Source organism: Syzygium oleosum, unplaced genomic scaffold (assembly GCF_021117445.2).
Source record: "Syzygium oleosum isolate NSW1041296 unplaced genomic scaffold, Sole_v2.1 Sole_v2.16, whole genome shotgun sequence".
In the NCBI taxonomy this organism is placed as follows: domain Eukaryota; kingdom Viridiplantae; phylum Streptophyta; class Magnoliopsida; order Myrtales; family Myrtaceae; genus Syzygium; species Syzygium oleosum.
Window position 1 is genome coordinate 5,046,588 of NW_026607500.1, and position 15,955 is coordinate 5,062,542.

The 15,955-nt window shown below is 42.0% G+C and overlaps 1 pseudogene; it reads right to left on the reverse strand.

Moving 5' to 3' along the window:
• Positions 1-8,690, reverse strand: part of LOC115671640 (glutamate receptor 2.1-like) — a 38,337-nt pseudogene extending 29,647 nt beyond the window's left edge.
• Positions 8,691-15,955: the final 7,265 nt, after the last annotated feature.

Below are 15,955 nucleotides of genomic sequence, written 5' to 3' on the forward strand. Positions count from 1 at the left end.
AGTCAAAGGGTTCTCAGTCAGTGGAGCACTCACACTGAAGTCCATTGGCCAAAGAGGATGCTGCCACTTACTGCACGAAGTACAGTGGAGACTTCGCATATTCAACGGACAGCCCAGCGGATTGCGGTTCCTTCTGCTCGGTGACGCAGTCAACTTCCAGGAGATCCGTTTATCGCTATGCATCCTGTCACGCGTACTGCTGCGATCGTGATTCCCGTCGCCTCGCCTTCATGCCTTTGAAGGTTTTCCAGAGCAGCCGCGTGTCCTCACTGACGTATCCAAGCTGACGCCATAGCAACTCCACGATTGCTGTTGCTGCGCCCACCCGAGCGGCTCTTTCTCTTTTGCAGGTTTTCTTGACGTTCCTCAGGGTTTTCTTGCCGAGCACCACCACGGAACATAGTCACCGCGAGCCTAGCGCCAAGAAGAGTTGCTGTCCCAACCCCGTGCGGTCGGGCTGCCGTCCCGACGTTGAGCAGCCCCATCGGCCAAGCATTCTGTGAGCCCCCGCCAAGTTGCTGTTCAGCCGGTCATCGCCCCCGCCGTCTTCGACGCCCGTGAGCCACCGTGTCGTCGCCACCACCGCCGTCTCGATCCGCAAAGCCCGATCCCGATCCACAATTCGAATTTGGAAGTTATCTGCAAATTAGGTAATTCAACATTATCCGATATTTTCAGAATATTTAATTTCCTAATATGGGTGTTTGAATATTTCGTGAATATCATGTGGATATTTAGATATCTTAGGATAATGTTCGATATATTCGTAATAGTTTTAAATATTCAAAATTAGGAAAACTTCCTAATTTAGCAACGTATTTGGACGACTATCCGACCTTATCCCTAAGGTTCGATACGCGGCGATACGAAAAATTATTATCCTATCCATAACCACTTGGGTACGATAATGATTTTTATCCGCTTTCCAAATTTGAATAATCGGCTTTCCGTCGATATTTATAACCCTATAGATATGACCGATAGTTTGATTTTTGTGCTTAATCCGAGTTTGAAACAAATATGGCGGATCGCGTGGACGTTTTGAATGTGGTTACTATCCTTGTTTATTTAATCGCTTTCCTTTTTCAAATAAACAGAAAATTCAAAAAATATTAATTAGATTTGAATTAGAGTTTTCACATGTCTAGGAATCCTAAATGTATCTAGAAGATAGAGTAGTCATTTAATTTAAATTAGGACTTGAGATGATCTATTTCCTAGTTTAAATTAAGTAATATTCTAATCTTAATAGATTATTCAGGTTATTCATTATTTCGAATTTTAACAAAAATCCTAAAGAGAAATCATGCTAGGGTAGATTAAGTCATCATAGTTTGCATGTTAATTTAGGCATTTTTATTATTCCGAATTTAAATTGAGAAAATACCAAAAATAATCATTCGTCTTGTCATTAGAAATAGGTCACGTCGTCGCACGACATATAGTTTGCATGCTAGGTTGCATTAATCGCATGTCATTGCATATAGGCTAGATTTCATTTAAATAAGTGAAAATCCAAAAAAAGAAATTGAGTGAATTGTTTGTTAATTAGAAATCATATTAGGGTGTCAATGTGATTTTCTAGCTAACAATGCAGATGCTTACGTTGCTTCCAGGTAAGTAATTCTTCCAAACTTGCAATTTATTTAATGCTTTCTGGGTGTTAAATTGGTGGTTTGCGCACTCGCATGAACACCTCACATGTTAGTAACTAAGTTGAAATGGATCCAAACTGCCCGCCAAAACATTTTTGAAAAGAAAAGGTACCGAAAGGGCGTTAGACCGGATCTAGCGTAATCAAGTCCCCGGGCTTAGAATCTCTGGTTCGTAGGAATAAAACATATCTCCCTATGTTTTATTTAGGTTTCTAATCAACCTACCATAAAATTGATTAGTGGCGGCTCCAAGCATGAAAACTTTTGCATGTTAAAAACTTAAACCCTAAGTTGCGAATTGGTAGGGCTTGGGAGAGCCCGAGTTAGGCTTAGTCTTAACAATCCATTAGCCTGAGAGAAATTTTAGGTCGCGACACACTTATTCCTTGCCCTTTTAAACTTGGAAACGAACTGATCGACAGATTCATTAGCTAACTGTCTCATGGTCGATAGATCTGCTACCGACAAATCCGGCACAGCTCTTTGAAATTGGCAATGGAATAACCTTTCCATTTGTTCCCATGATGTAATCGAATTTGCAGGTAAGGCAGTATACCATGTAAACGCGGTTTTTGACGAGGATAAGGGAAATAACCTCAACTTCCAATAATCGGCATGAGCCGCATCACCACATTGAGCCAGAAAATGATTAACATGTTAAAAAATGGACTGATATTTCTCTCCAGTGAACAATGTAAATTCTGGCATTTTAAAACCTCTTGGATACGGTATAATATCCATCCAATCAAGATATGATTTTCTATAAACGTTTGGGAGGTATCCCATATCATGGCCATATCCCCTCATTACAAGTCCACTACTAACTGATTTTGCACTTGACCCACGACAGGCGCAGGAGCTACAATATAATTAGGTGGCAATGGCTGATTCAAATTTTGATGAGGCAATTGGTAGAATGGCTGCTGTGGTAATTGTGGCTGTTGTTGAGGTGGTGGGTGCATTAGCTGCGGTACGTTGTGAACAATCATATGTGGGTTGACCGGTGGGTTTAACTGTGCTGGCAATGGTTGCTGGATTACATTTGGACCCATAGGGGGTGGAAAAGGTTGATTTACGTTAGGCACTGCAGGCTGGGGTGCCTGACATTGTGGTTGAATGTTCATCTGTTGGATCTGTTCTTGCCCTCTAGGCAAGGGTGTTGCAAGATTCTAAACATCTAGGACTACAGGTGGAGGATTTACCTGGATCATAGGGGGACCATGCACCTGAGTAACCTGATATCCTCTTTGGAGGTTTTTATCGATCATCGACTGTCGAGCAATTCCTCCATTTGGGTCCACGCTAGCGTGAGGTAATCCCTCGCTGGGTGCTATTGGCAAAGTTTCTGCCCTTGGTAATATTCGAATGGGTGGGATCGGAGACGTACTTTGCATCATTGTTCCAAACTGTATTGCAGGACCCCCCGATACTGACGGAGATCCTGTTCTTAGTTGGGCCGGTGCGATGGACCCTTCATGTTGACCTTACGTGCATTCATGATAAGTGTTAATAATCAAAGGCCTAACCACTTCAGTCATACGCCTTACCACATAATCAACGAACTCGTTCTGAGTTTCTTCGATAGTCCGCCTCATGGTAGAAAGTGCAACCGGTGTAAGCTCAGTTTGCCTTCTATCTTCAACACGCTGCCTCGACATATCTGTGACCTCCTCTCGAGATTGGTTAGCAATCTTGGTATGAAGAAGTTGAGCGGATGATGTCTCAGCACGGGTATTATCTTTCGCCATCAATGCAGCTTGCTCGTCGGTAGTATTATCCGAGTTGGTTCTACTCCGGGTGCGTGGCATAGCACTCTCTCTACTTAACTCAATAAGGGTCCCACCGGGCGTGCCAAAAAGATGTTTCGCCGGTTTTATCCCGTCGAAAATCTTTCACCGAACGTTACGTTTCGGATTTTATTAGAGGAGACTAGGGTCTTGAGTCAAGCTCGGACAGAGAATGTCAAATGCGTTTATTAAGTTCAACTTATATCTTACAACTTGGCTGGACAATATGCCAAACTCGATAATACTAATAATGGAATGACAACTTGCAAATACCGAGATCAAGCTATGTCGGAATCTAATCAACGATACAACTAATATGCGGTATTACCATTCGAGGTACGCCAGAATCTAATCAATGACGTAACTTGAGAGAATATGATTGGAATCTAATCAACAGCTATATTCCAAGCACAACGCCGGAATTTAATCGACGGCGCTGAACTAATGGCACAACATTGGAATTTAATCAACAACGTTGAACCTGATAAAGACTCTTGCCGGAATTGAATCTACGACGCGGAATTTGAAAATTACAGCTAAAACTACTCCTAATGCACTAAAAGTAAAGCTAGATAAAAGATATGTTGTGTTGTTTTTGAAAAAGGGGTCCCTTTTATGTTGGAAATCCTTGAGTATTTATAGAGCAGCTTGATAACTGTTGACCGAACACTTCTCCTTGAAAGTCGTTTTCCACTTCCTTACGTTTCGCCCTTTAACCGTTTCCTGCCTTATCGACGTTGCTTACGCTCCTTGGGCATCACGTAATAACTAATTTTCTTCCACGTATCTTTTTATTTCTTGTCATTCTTTAACTTCCTTGAACTTCACGCCCACGGTCATATCTTTACCTTTTGACACGTGTAAATGAATTTTTCGACACGTATTACCATGATTCCGTGCAAAACTCGTGATTTTAGACTTTGTCGACGTCACGTGCAAAGCTCATGATCTTGAATTCGTCGACGTCACGTGCAAAACTCGTGATCTTGGACTTGTCGACACTTCTATGACGTGTCCTGTCGATAATTATCTTAGGTCTTCTTAATGTCTTTGGGCCTGACTTGCGGCCTTTTTCGGATTTTCGCCATGTGGGCCGTACTTTATATCCTTTGTAACTTGTAACCGGCCCGCTCTCACCAGAGGTAATTTTGGGTGTCAACAATATTATAAGAACAGAAATGTTTAAGAAAAAGGAAACATAGGAGTTTAAAGTTGAAAAAGAACTTGTACTTAATATTATTCAAACCCATGTGTTTAGTAACTTGAAAAAATTTCTCTGTTTCTTGTAGTAGCGTTAACTCATGTTAATAAAATATTTATGATGTTGAATGTATTGTGATTGGATTCATAATTCTGTTAGATGTATGCCTTAAAGTCACTATGTAATAGTTACATGTTAGGGATTTAAGTTGTATTTTCAATTTCATTAGTTATTTAATGGCAAGGATGTATTCATTCATTTGTCCAATTATTTAAATATATGAATGATTACATAAGATCAGTTGTGACTAGACCTATTCTTGAGACATTGAGAATATGTGTGACAGGTTCATAATTAGACTGATTCTTTAAATTGTTCCCGGTAGATGGATCGTTGAGTGGATAGTAATGATCCTGTTGAGACTGGTATGTTCTTAACTTCACCATTAAGTATTGGATACTTAAGGGAATGACGAGTCACGAGTCATTGGGTATTGTGATGCCCGAGTTAGAACGCAGGTGCTTGTACCAGACAAGTTCACTGACCATGACACACATTTAATGATTAGCAACATGGAAGCTTTTAGCATGGTCAATGCCTAATTGTTCATGTTCTGGTCTTGTGTAAATAATCCTTAGGCCTGAGGCACAGTGTTGACTTGTGTGTTTGATGGCTATGGTTCACAGGTGTGCATATTGCCAGTTCGTTAATCCGTCTCTATACTTGATGGCCATAGTTCGTTTACATACAAAGTTATACGTGTGCGCAAAATGGAATCTGTCTCCTTATTGTATGCAAGGTACAATAATGATGTCCTATGCAATCTAATCTTGACATTGCATTAAAATCCTCGGCCGGGGTTGTAATCGAGAATGAACTGTTCATGTCTCATATAAAATGCATGACGATTAGGTTTGTGCATATGATCGAATTGGTGACTTGACAAATATTCCATGGTCTTTGTTCGATCGGGGCATAGTAAGACAGAGGGATTGAATTACACTGTAGCCAAAGTTGATAGGTTCGTTATGTTCTTAAAGCATTCACACTATCTGGGCAGACATGATATATTGCTAGATGTCAATCGTGGTTTGTAAGATCTAGAGGTTGATCGGGACAATTAATTCTCTTGGAAGTACTAATGTGTTAGTACAAGTCTTACTACCAGTTCAGTGATGAACCTAGGGATGTCACACACCATAACCAATTTAGAATGACGTTGTACGGAAGAGACGATATTGCAAATATGTTTGCAATCGAATTGAGTTGGACTGAAATTAAATTAAATGGGATTTAATTTAATTCAATTTTTGTCATGGGCGTGTGTGCATATGATGCTCACAAAATACACATATGCTGATCATGCACTTCTATGTTTGTATATATATGTTTACATTTATTTATATATATAAATTAAAAAAAAATTTGGCGCATGCACATGGCCAGCAAGTGCTGACCATGTGCACGGCACACGGTCAGCAACCGTTGCTGATCGTGTGCAATGTGCATGGCACACGGTCAGCAAACGGTTGCTGACCGTGTGCAATATGCACACATGCGATCAGCAACCGTTGCTGATCGCACATATAAAAGGCGCGATCAGCAACAGTTGCAAGATGATGAAAATGTGTGTATGCAATTATCATGTGTTCGTGAGAGTTAAGAAAATACGTTTTCTCTCTTCCGACGTCATGACTGAAATATTGAGAGTGCGGAGAATTGTCGCCACAAGATTGCTAGCACAATTATATTAGTGATTACCCGCAAGTTCTTCCTTCCGTTCGTTGTGCGATTGGTGGTGTGTCTGAACTAGAGGTCCGACGCTTGTGGGGCTCGAACTGAAGAACATCCGAACCGAAATCGTTTTGGGCACGCTACGAAAGGTAATCCGTTTAACCCCCTATGGTTTTCTAATTTTTAATTGAAACGCACGAACAACACCTTTGGATATACATGTACGGTTATATCTTTCCGCTGCGTTTATATTTAATTTAACTATGCATGTTCAGTAAAAAACCAACAAATTCAACATGCTCTTACCATGATAAAATCTCAATCACTCCAACATGGGTAAGCGAAACCTCTTATTTTGAAGAAAATAAGAAATTTTACTCACGAAACACAGTTGAACACTCCCATTTGGATTTTTACATAATTTGAGACATGATGCATAATTTTGTTCAAAAATAATAATTATTAATGTCAAGGAAGCGCATTTTAATTATGTAAATTGTAGATCCATGAAATACCCCGGGCATACGATTGATCAAGAAAGACGCAAGTCTAGATAAGTGACCCAAACTTGAAATTATTGGCACTTTGTAGTGCCAGTCAAGTTGATTCTTCTTCAACGTTTAGTCGACCTCTTTTATCCCATGGCATCAGAAAATTCCACTCTAGAATCCAAGCCCACATTTCAATTCTATAGAATCTGTGAGGGCAGACCTTTATGATGTTATATTATATACCAAGCCTCTCAGCATCCACATCAAACTGCTTTCATGCATTGAAAATTATTTGATTGAACTGGAAGCCTAGGTCGTTTCATTTCATCGTCAATAACACACGACTTCCATGAAAAGAGTTAAATCACCGATTCAACTTGACAATGTTGGTGAACCATGATGTTTGGCTCAACAAGAGAAAATACAATATAATTATGCAGAAATACTGAAATGACTATTTTTCTAATCTGAAAGGCGCAATAATGTTAGGCTCTTTTTCCAAAAATGTAGTTACGTATCATGTGTCTTTTGCGAGATGATTTCTAATATGGTTCTATTGGAAGCGAGTGTCGGGAGAATCAACTAACCTGTTCGATGCACTCCGAACCAATTTTCCAGGATCGTACGTTGAATCACCAGCGAATGATGAACGAATCTACTTCACGTTGGTCCGAATACAATCACAAGGAAAGTATTCTCATTCCACAGCGTTAATGCCGATTGTCTTCTCAAAGTAGATACGGAATCCTTATGCGTCGTTCTTTGATGAAGAGTGGAGAGAGAGAGTTTTGATTCTTCAGCATTTACTATTTCTTGTTCGATATTCTTATTCTAAGGAAGTTACCTTAATTTCCCTTAAGAAACTCCCCTCGCACCTCTTCAAAAGGTGTCTCTCAGACACACTTCTTATTAGAGCAAATGGTGTCCCTTGAACACACACATCATGGGCGGACCGACGAAATATAACAGGTTCACTTATCATCTAGTTCAAATTGAATCATAGGTACCAACTTTATGTATTCTATTATAAAATGATAAGGACTTCTCGTCCACAATGATTAAAACCCCTTTAAAATTAATGCAATCGTTAACTTTGAAAAGGGCAAAAAAGTCCTGTCTGTCTAAATCAAGTAGATGTGCCGCGCAGCTAAGACAGCTAAGGCTGTTTCGCTACGAGAATGCATATTGCTTCGAATGGAACACACATTATGTTGTCGTGTCGTTGAACAATAATTGATTTCATCTTGCGTCACCCAAACAAACTTCAACACGATCAACAGAAGAACAGAAGTTTCAATCCAAAGACTGGTGTCATCATATAATTTTGGACAAGCATCATGATCAGTCAGTACGTTAGAGAGAGAGAACCTGCAGCAGTAGCAGCAACCTCGTCTTGTTCAGAGTCCCTTCCGTTGAGGACGAGCCTGGTTCTGTAGGAAGGGTTTGAACTATAAAAGTCAGAGAGTGACATGTTAATGCAACTCAATCCCATCTGACCCCCCAAGTATCCAGATCAAGAACCACCCCAATGTTCACCGGGATCATCGTTGCATTGCTGTTGTTACTGCTTTGTGCCACCGCGACGTGAGGGCTGTCCATAAAGCTCACGACTATCGTGAAAAAGAAGAGAGCCCAAAGGAGGAGCTTTTCAGCATCTTGCGAAATTCTTGGAGGAAGCTTTGAAAAGGGTTTTGGGAAAAGGCAAGTGTACGTGTGTTTGAGAGAGAGAGAGACTCTTGGAGGATATGACGAAGACGACAACGTATTTATAATGGGGAAGAGCTTCCAAAAGTAAGAAAAAGCATGGAAAGCTTCCATTCTTGGAAGATGCGACGACGACGACGACGATGTATTTATAATGGGGAAGAGCTTCCAAAAGTAAGAAAAAAGCATGGAAAGCTTCCATTCAATGATTGTTCGACATGGGCCGGTCCATCTGGGCGTACGTACAATGTAAATTGACCTCCGGTAGTACCGACAGTTCCTGGTTGTTTTTTTCTTGTTTTGGATTAAGAATCCCAAAAGTGCTTTAATCCTAGGATTTTTTTCCATCCTTTTTTGTTTCCTGCTATTGTCATTTTTTTTTTTTTGAGAACGGACGGCCAAACTTGGTTCGAGAGCTAGTACGGCTCGAATTTGAGACCAAGAAACGCAGGGTCCTCTAATCTGATGTTTATGCAACGCATCATCTAGTGATTATCTATCAAATTCCTAATTCTAATATGGAGGATCTGTCTTCGATTAGTGACTGCTTAGGATGGAGTTGACTAGTATGAAAAAGCTCGTGGAACGGCATGATTGTGCACAAACTTTGTGAAATTCGCCAAAAATCAAAATGAACACGGTTATAAACAAATTGGATGATTGAAGTTCTCACTTTTGTAAAATCAAGTATTTGACCCAATTGGAGTCTAAACTCTTCTAAAATTAAAAGTATAATTAGCAGAATTATTAGGAGTTCCACAAATGTCGGAGGGTAACGTGAAACATAAAAGACAAGTAAGATTCTAAACATAAAATTTCAATGGAGTATTTTCTTTTTTTTTTATAATTAATAAGATGAGTTTTTGGATTCCCTAGTGTCTCTAGTTGGAATGATTAAGTCGAGATGAATCTTTGCAAAGTAAAGTTTCGTTAATAAGACATATAATATGTTCCTTATAATTGAAAATGTCTACGTCGAGTCGAATCTTTCTAAGTCTCTAGCTTGGAACTTGAATTTCTTATTATTAGATGTCAAACATTAAGGACAAGTTTAGAAGCATATGAGTCGCAAAAGCATACATTCCAATGTCATATTGGCAGTCCATGTATGCTAGAGATTATAGTGAAATTTCCAAGATTAGTTTAATTTGCTGATTGTAAGGAGGGAAAATATTATTAATTGACAAGGAACTATCTTTTGTATACATCGAAACGCCATGGGCTTGTAATGTTTGCTTTGTAACTGGAGTCATATCAAGTAAGAATCAAAGCTTGTTCTGTCTCTTTCATATGCAAATTCTAAGAAAAAGCACAATCACAGAACAAAGTGGATATTTGTCGTTAATCACGGATCCGAAAACAACACTATTGATCAATGAATGTGAAATTCACTCGAACTAGCAAATTATTTGATCACATAGGACTAATAAACTAAATGTCTTTCTAGTGTTCATTTCAGGGAGATAAGTCAAGAAGATAGTGGTACACTGAAAACTTCTTATTGTCCTATTTTTCTTTCCTCGTATTATTGTCGTAATTTATTGAAGATTGACATGACGAATATTCGGGAAAATGACCAAAAAACTACTAAACCTATTGTATTTGTGTCATAAGCCCTTCAATTGTGCTATTGAGTTCTAAATCTTTTGACTTTTTGTCAAGATAGTCCATTTGGCTAATTTTGGTTGGAAATCGCTGACGTGGATGCCAATCGTCCGACATGGCATAACCTTGGACAATTTTTACAATTTTTTAATTTTTCTGAATTTTTTCTTGTTTTTCTTGCTTTTCTTTTGTTTTTTCTTTTCTTTTCTTTCCTTTCTTTTTTTTTGCCCAACTGTGGGCCAGCAAGGTTGCCAGTCGACCCTCGTTGGCCACAAAGGGAGGTATGGGCAAGGGCCTGCGCCCCCTCCTCGACCATAGGCAAGGGCGTCGGCCCTGCCCAAATCTAGCAGAGGGCTGCGAGCCTCTGGCCTGTGGCTAGCGAGGGCGTCATAGCCTCGCCAACCAACAGTTGAGGGCGTCAGCCCTCGTCCAGACCTCGCTTGTGGCCGAGAGGGTCGGTTGGTGACCTCGTCGGCCCACAGTTGTTAAAAAAAAACAAAGAAAGTAAAGAAATGAAAAAGCAAAGAAAAAAATATTAAAAAAATTAAAAAATTGTAAAAATTATCCAAGTTGGATTCGGTCATGCCATGTAAAATAGCCAATGTCCATGTCAATGATTTCTGATCAAAATTGGTCGGATGGACTACATTGACAAATCATGAAAAGATTTAGGATTCTATTGACACAATTAAAAAATTGACTGGATGGACTATATTGACAAATCATGAAAAGATTTAGGACTCTATTAATACAATTAAAAGGTTTAAGATTGAATTGACATAAATGCAATAAGTTTATGACTTTTTTGGGAATTTTCCCAAGAATATTTTGAGACAGTTTGTCATACGCGCTATTTTCTTGTTGTACACAGTTTCAAATTTGATGATGGGCATCATAATCTCCCAGCAAGTATTATCGCTTAAATAATAATCGCACTTTCGACCATGTTTCCATCGGTGCTTTACCGGAAAAATTGTCACGCCCCGTACCCTACGAAGCGCTAACATCCCTACCTTGGTCGATTGCAGTGCGACGTCCCAGGAAACGTCGCCGACCCAACCCCCAACAGAGAACAAGCACAAGCGGAAGCAATTAAATAAACAACCCTGACAATTATAAAATACGAGCCAAGGATAGCCAAGCAATAAACACGATCACAGCAGAAAATAGGTACATATTTACATTACTATAGAAAACCTTTTTACAATACCCATCAAACAACTAAAGCGAGCAGTACAAACAGTCAACAGCCACTGGGTCAAAAGGGTAAGTGGCTAGGGTGCTCTTAGGGATCCCAGTCAAGATCTGAGGATTCCGAGGATTCATCCGACTACTCCTCTGACTCCATATCTGCTGCTCCGTCTCCACAGGGGTGCGTGCTCAACGACCGCTGAATGCGATGCGGTATCCCAGAAAGAGGTGGTGACCTCGGTATTCTACGGTTGGGGGTCTGAAATGTTTCGGTTTACACAACCGTGAGACGAATCTCAATGAGTTCAACCCCTAAACCTAGGCTAGGCTAGCATGCAATCTCCTGACCGGAAATAAACATTCAAAGTATAACACAACAATGATCACACAAGTCTCTGACCCTGCAGGTTAGATAGTTCAACATCTAATAATCACGGCACATATGTGGCACACATAGTCACACGTATGCCAAACACATGCTTCTGCACCGAGTCTCACACACTCGCACGCTAATCCATGCATTCTTATGCACGCAAATGTCGTCAGCATGTCATATGCATTTTCCGGCCCACTGGCCCATACTGGCACACTGGCAATCGCCCGATTTATTATTTATTACGACTCGAGTCGACATTATTCACGGCCCGGTGCGTCTAGCCTGCTTCAAAGTGCATGAGGCGCAGCAACCGATCTGGCCCAGTGTCTCTAGCCTACTTCAAAGTGCATGAGGCGCAACACTGATTTCCTTATGAACCAGAGCCTGCTTCAAAATGCATGAGGACGGCATCGACCCGAAGGCCCTTAGGTGATCACACAACCCATTATTATCTGAACCCCGCGTAACACGCATCAGGGTATTTTAGGTGATCACATGCTCATGACAGGCACGCAGTCTCACACAATTTCATCACAAGCCTCATTCTCGGCATTCATAATGCGTGCCATAAAATGCAACATGAGCATCCACATAACATAGGCACAGGCACACAGTTCAATCAAAGTCATTCCACAGTGCCTAATTCACAAGCCACGTGCTTACTTGGCCTATTAATACCGTGCGGCCAAATTCCAAATACACAATTCAAGCCATCAATTGGCCAATCACACTCCGCACGATTCAGCCACACAAGCACGCAATATAGCATTTCGCAATTAAACACAATTGATGATCAATCAATCAACAGCCAATCATTCTAGGTAATCCCGACCATTTAGCTAATAATTCTTGCTGTCCATTATAATCCGGTACATTCCTCAAAAATATGGACAGCCGCTATTTCCTCAATCCGGGCCCAATAATTGTCCATAATAATCTCACTAAATTCCTCGGATTTTATTTCCACTAATCAGTCCTCAATCCAGTCCGAATTATACATCGATAATACCTAAACCAGTCCAGAAAAATGCACTATCAGTCCTAATCCGGGTTTAGGAATTTTACTCACCTAATCCAAGGTCACGACGACGGGGAACGGCGGCCGATCACTGGTGAACAGTGAAACCGGCGGCGGAATTCCCGGCGACGGCGTACGGACGGCGTGAATAGTGACCGTACGGGACGGCGGTGAACAGTAACCCCCCCTCCCCCCGTACGGACACTGTACGGACAAAGGGGGAAAACGGTGGCCGGCGTGACAGCCGTACGACGGCGACCGTACGACGCTACAGTACCCCCGATCGTACGGAACACTGTACGGGGGGGACAGGTACGGTTGGCGTCGTACAGCGTGGCTGGACGGCTGGGTGTCGACGGAACGGCGATCGGAGCTCTGGCGAAGCTCCGGCGGCCCTATTTGTTGGACAGGAAAGAGAGAAAAAAAGGGAGAAAGAGAGAGAAATAGAGAGAGAAAGGGTCGGACAGGGGCAAGGCTGAGGCTGGGGGCTGTGGTGGTCGACGGCGGGGCACGGCGGTCGGCGGCGGTGCTCCGGTGGCCGGCGGCGAGCTCCGGCAAGCCAAACCAAGAGAGAAAATGAGAGAAAAATGGGAGAGGGAGGGCTGTTCTGGGGGAGCTGCTGGCCGAATGGGGCTGGGAGGAGAGAGAGGGAAGGTCATCTGGTCAAATAAAGTGGCCTAGGGGCGACACGTGTCGCCGATCCGGCGGTTTTGACCAAAATACCCCTAATCCTACGGTTCTAATCTAACCCTATCCAAAAATTGAGGGCAAAAGGGTAAATGGGGCCAATAATGCAGCTGATAATTATCTTTAACTGTCCCAAATACTTTCCCAAAAATTCGGACCCGAAAATAGCCCAGGGGCAAAATGGTCATTTTTCCAGTCCCGGGGGGAAATTCCAATTTTCGCACGTATCAACCCCAGATGTGTGTGGCCAACATAATATGGCGTCGGAATCGCGAAAACAACCCTTTAAGCCCTCGAAAATCGACTGCCAAGTTCTGGGAATAAAATAATATTATTTTTCCAATTTTTGTCGAAATTCTAATTTTTGGCCATAACGACTCCTGGTATGCGTGGCCACCCAAAAATGGCGTCGGCCTCGAAAAATAACCTCATTTGGCCTCGAAAAGCAACGCTGGCGTCCCGAGGGGCAAAATCGTAATTTTTCACCCCCGGACCGAAATTCCAATTTTTACTCGTACTAACTCCAAACGTGTGTGGCCAGCGTGATATGACGTCAGATTCCCAAAAATAGTCTCTTAAGCCTTCGAAAATTGGTATCAAAGTCCGGGTCCAATTTCGTGACTAAAACTCGCTCGATTTCCAATTTCAGGGTCTCTCACTAACGGGCGGCTGTCTAGAGGTTACGCGTATCGACCTAGGGTTATCCGAGTTATGACGGTCCTGATCATTGAGAGAATGAGAAATTATCACCAATCCCAAAGGTCACGATCGTCCGGTTTAAGTTCAAGATTGGTTGGCCACGTGCACTCTCGGTCATGCAGAATCACCTGCGATCCGATTGTACATCGTTGGCCTTGGTCAAACCAAATCCGTTACTTTTCCTAAGATCGATCCACATTGGTTTATAATATTCTCTCATCATTTCTTGTGATCGGTGTCCGCTTCGCGATCGGATCCTTGGTCCACGTACCGCTTTCTAATTAGCCATACCCTATTGGTTAGTATCCCGAGAGTGATCAGCTCTGAGCGAGACTTACTAAAATGAAATGCGAAATATTGTCAATTTTATTGATCCCGGAACTACATCGAAATTCGGGCTGTTACAAAAATTGTCCAAAAATTCATAAACCCATGGTATAGTGGCCAATTCAATCCCAAACCTTTCAATTGTGTCAATTTAGTCCTAAGCTTTTTAATTGTATGAATTTAGTCCTAAAATTTTTAACGATTTGTCAAACTAGTCTTAAACCTTTTGATGAATTTCCAGTTTAGTCATTTTGGCTAATTTTAGCTAGATATCGTTGACATGGCGGTCTAGTCAGAGTTAGCCATTCTATATGGTGCGATTGACGCTGACGTTGACAATTTTTTAATTTTTCTAAAAATTTTTAGAAATATTTTTGATTATTTGATTATTTTATTTTTCTTTATTTATTTTTTCTTTTTTACATAGGGCAGCCGGGCCATCGGACACTGGCTAAGTGTCGGCGCCCCCTGTCGGCCACTAGGCGAGAGCTGGCCGGGATAAAGGTCGCGAAGCCCTCACCAAAACCGATGAGGGCTCACAAGCCCCCGTTGTGGCCGGCGAGGGCTGTGAGGGGTGACGACGTTGCAAGCCCTCAAAGCCCTCACCCAACTTGGTTTTGGTTGGCGAGGGCTTGGGCGAGGGTCACGATGCCCTTACCTCGCTAGATCTGGTGAGGGCGTCGCAGCCCTCGTTGAATCTAGTGAGGCCTCGCGGGAAATCGTTGTGGCTAGTGAGGGCATCTCGTGCCCTCGCCTAGGCCCTCGCGGGCCACAATGAGGGCGCCGTAGCCCTTACCCACCCTTGCTGTGGTTGAGTAGGGCCTCGGTGCCCTCGCAGGCCACAATGAGGGTTGCAACCCTTGCTTGCTGCCGGCGAGGGCTTCATGGCCCTTGCCCAAGGATCGGGGGGTCGCCAGCCCTTGCTTAGTGACCAGCGGAGGTCTCTCGCCTTGTGTTAAAAAAGAGAAAAAAAGAAAATAAAGCAAAGAAAGGAAAAAAATTAAAAATTTTAAAAATTATCCACGTCAGCGTCAACTGCGCCACGTATGACGATTGGCATTGACTGGACCGCACATCAAGGATATCTGGCCAAAATTAATTGGAAGAACTAAATTGGGAATTCGTTAAAATGTTTAGGACTAGTTTGGCAAATCGTTAAAAGGTTTTGGACTAAATAGGAATAATTGAAAAGTTTATGATTGAATTGGCAAATTTTTAGTAGGTTGAGGATTCAATTGGCACAATTGAAAAATTTATAATTGAATTGTCCGCCTTACAATAGGTTTAGAACTTTTTGGACAATTTTCCCGTCCTTTGCCTTCTTGATCTCTGTCGATCTTCCTTCAAATCTTTGCCACCAGGATAATGCTCTATTTTTTGCCAAGCCCTCGTCGACGAGGGCTTGGCGAGGGTCCCCCCACTAGATCTGGTAAGGGGCGGTCTCACCCAGCTCTTGCTAGAGGCTGGAAGGGCTAGCTTT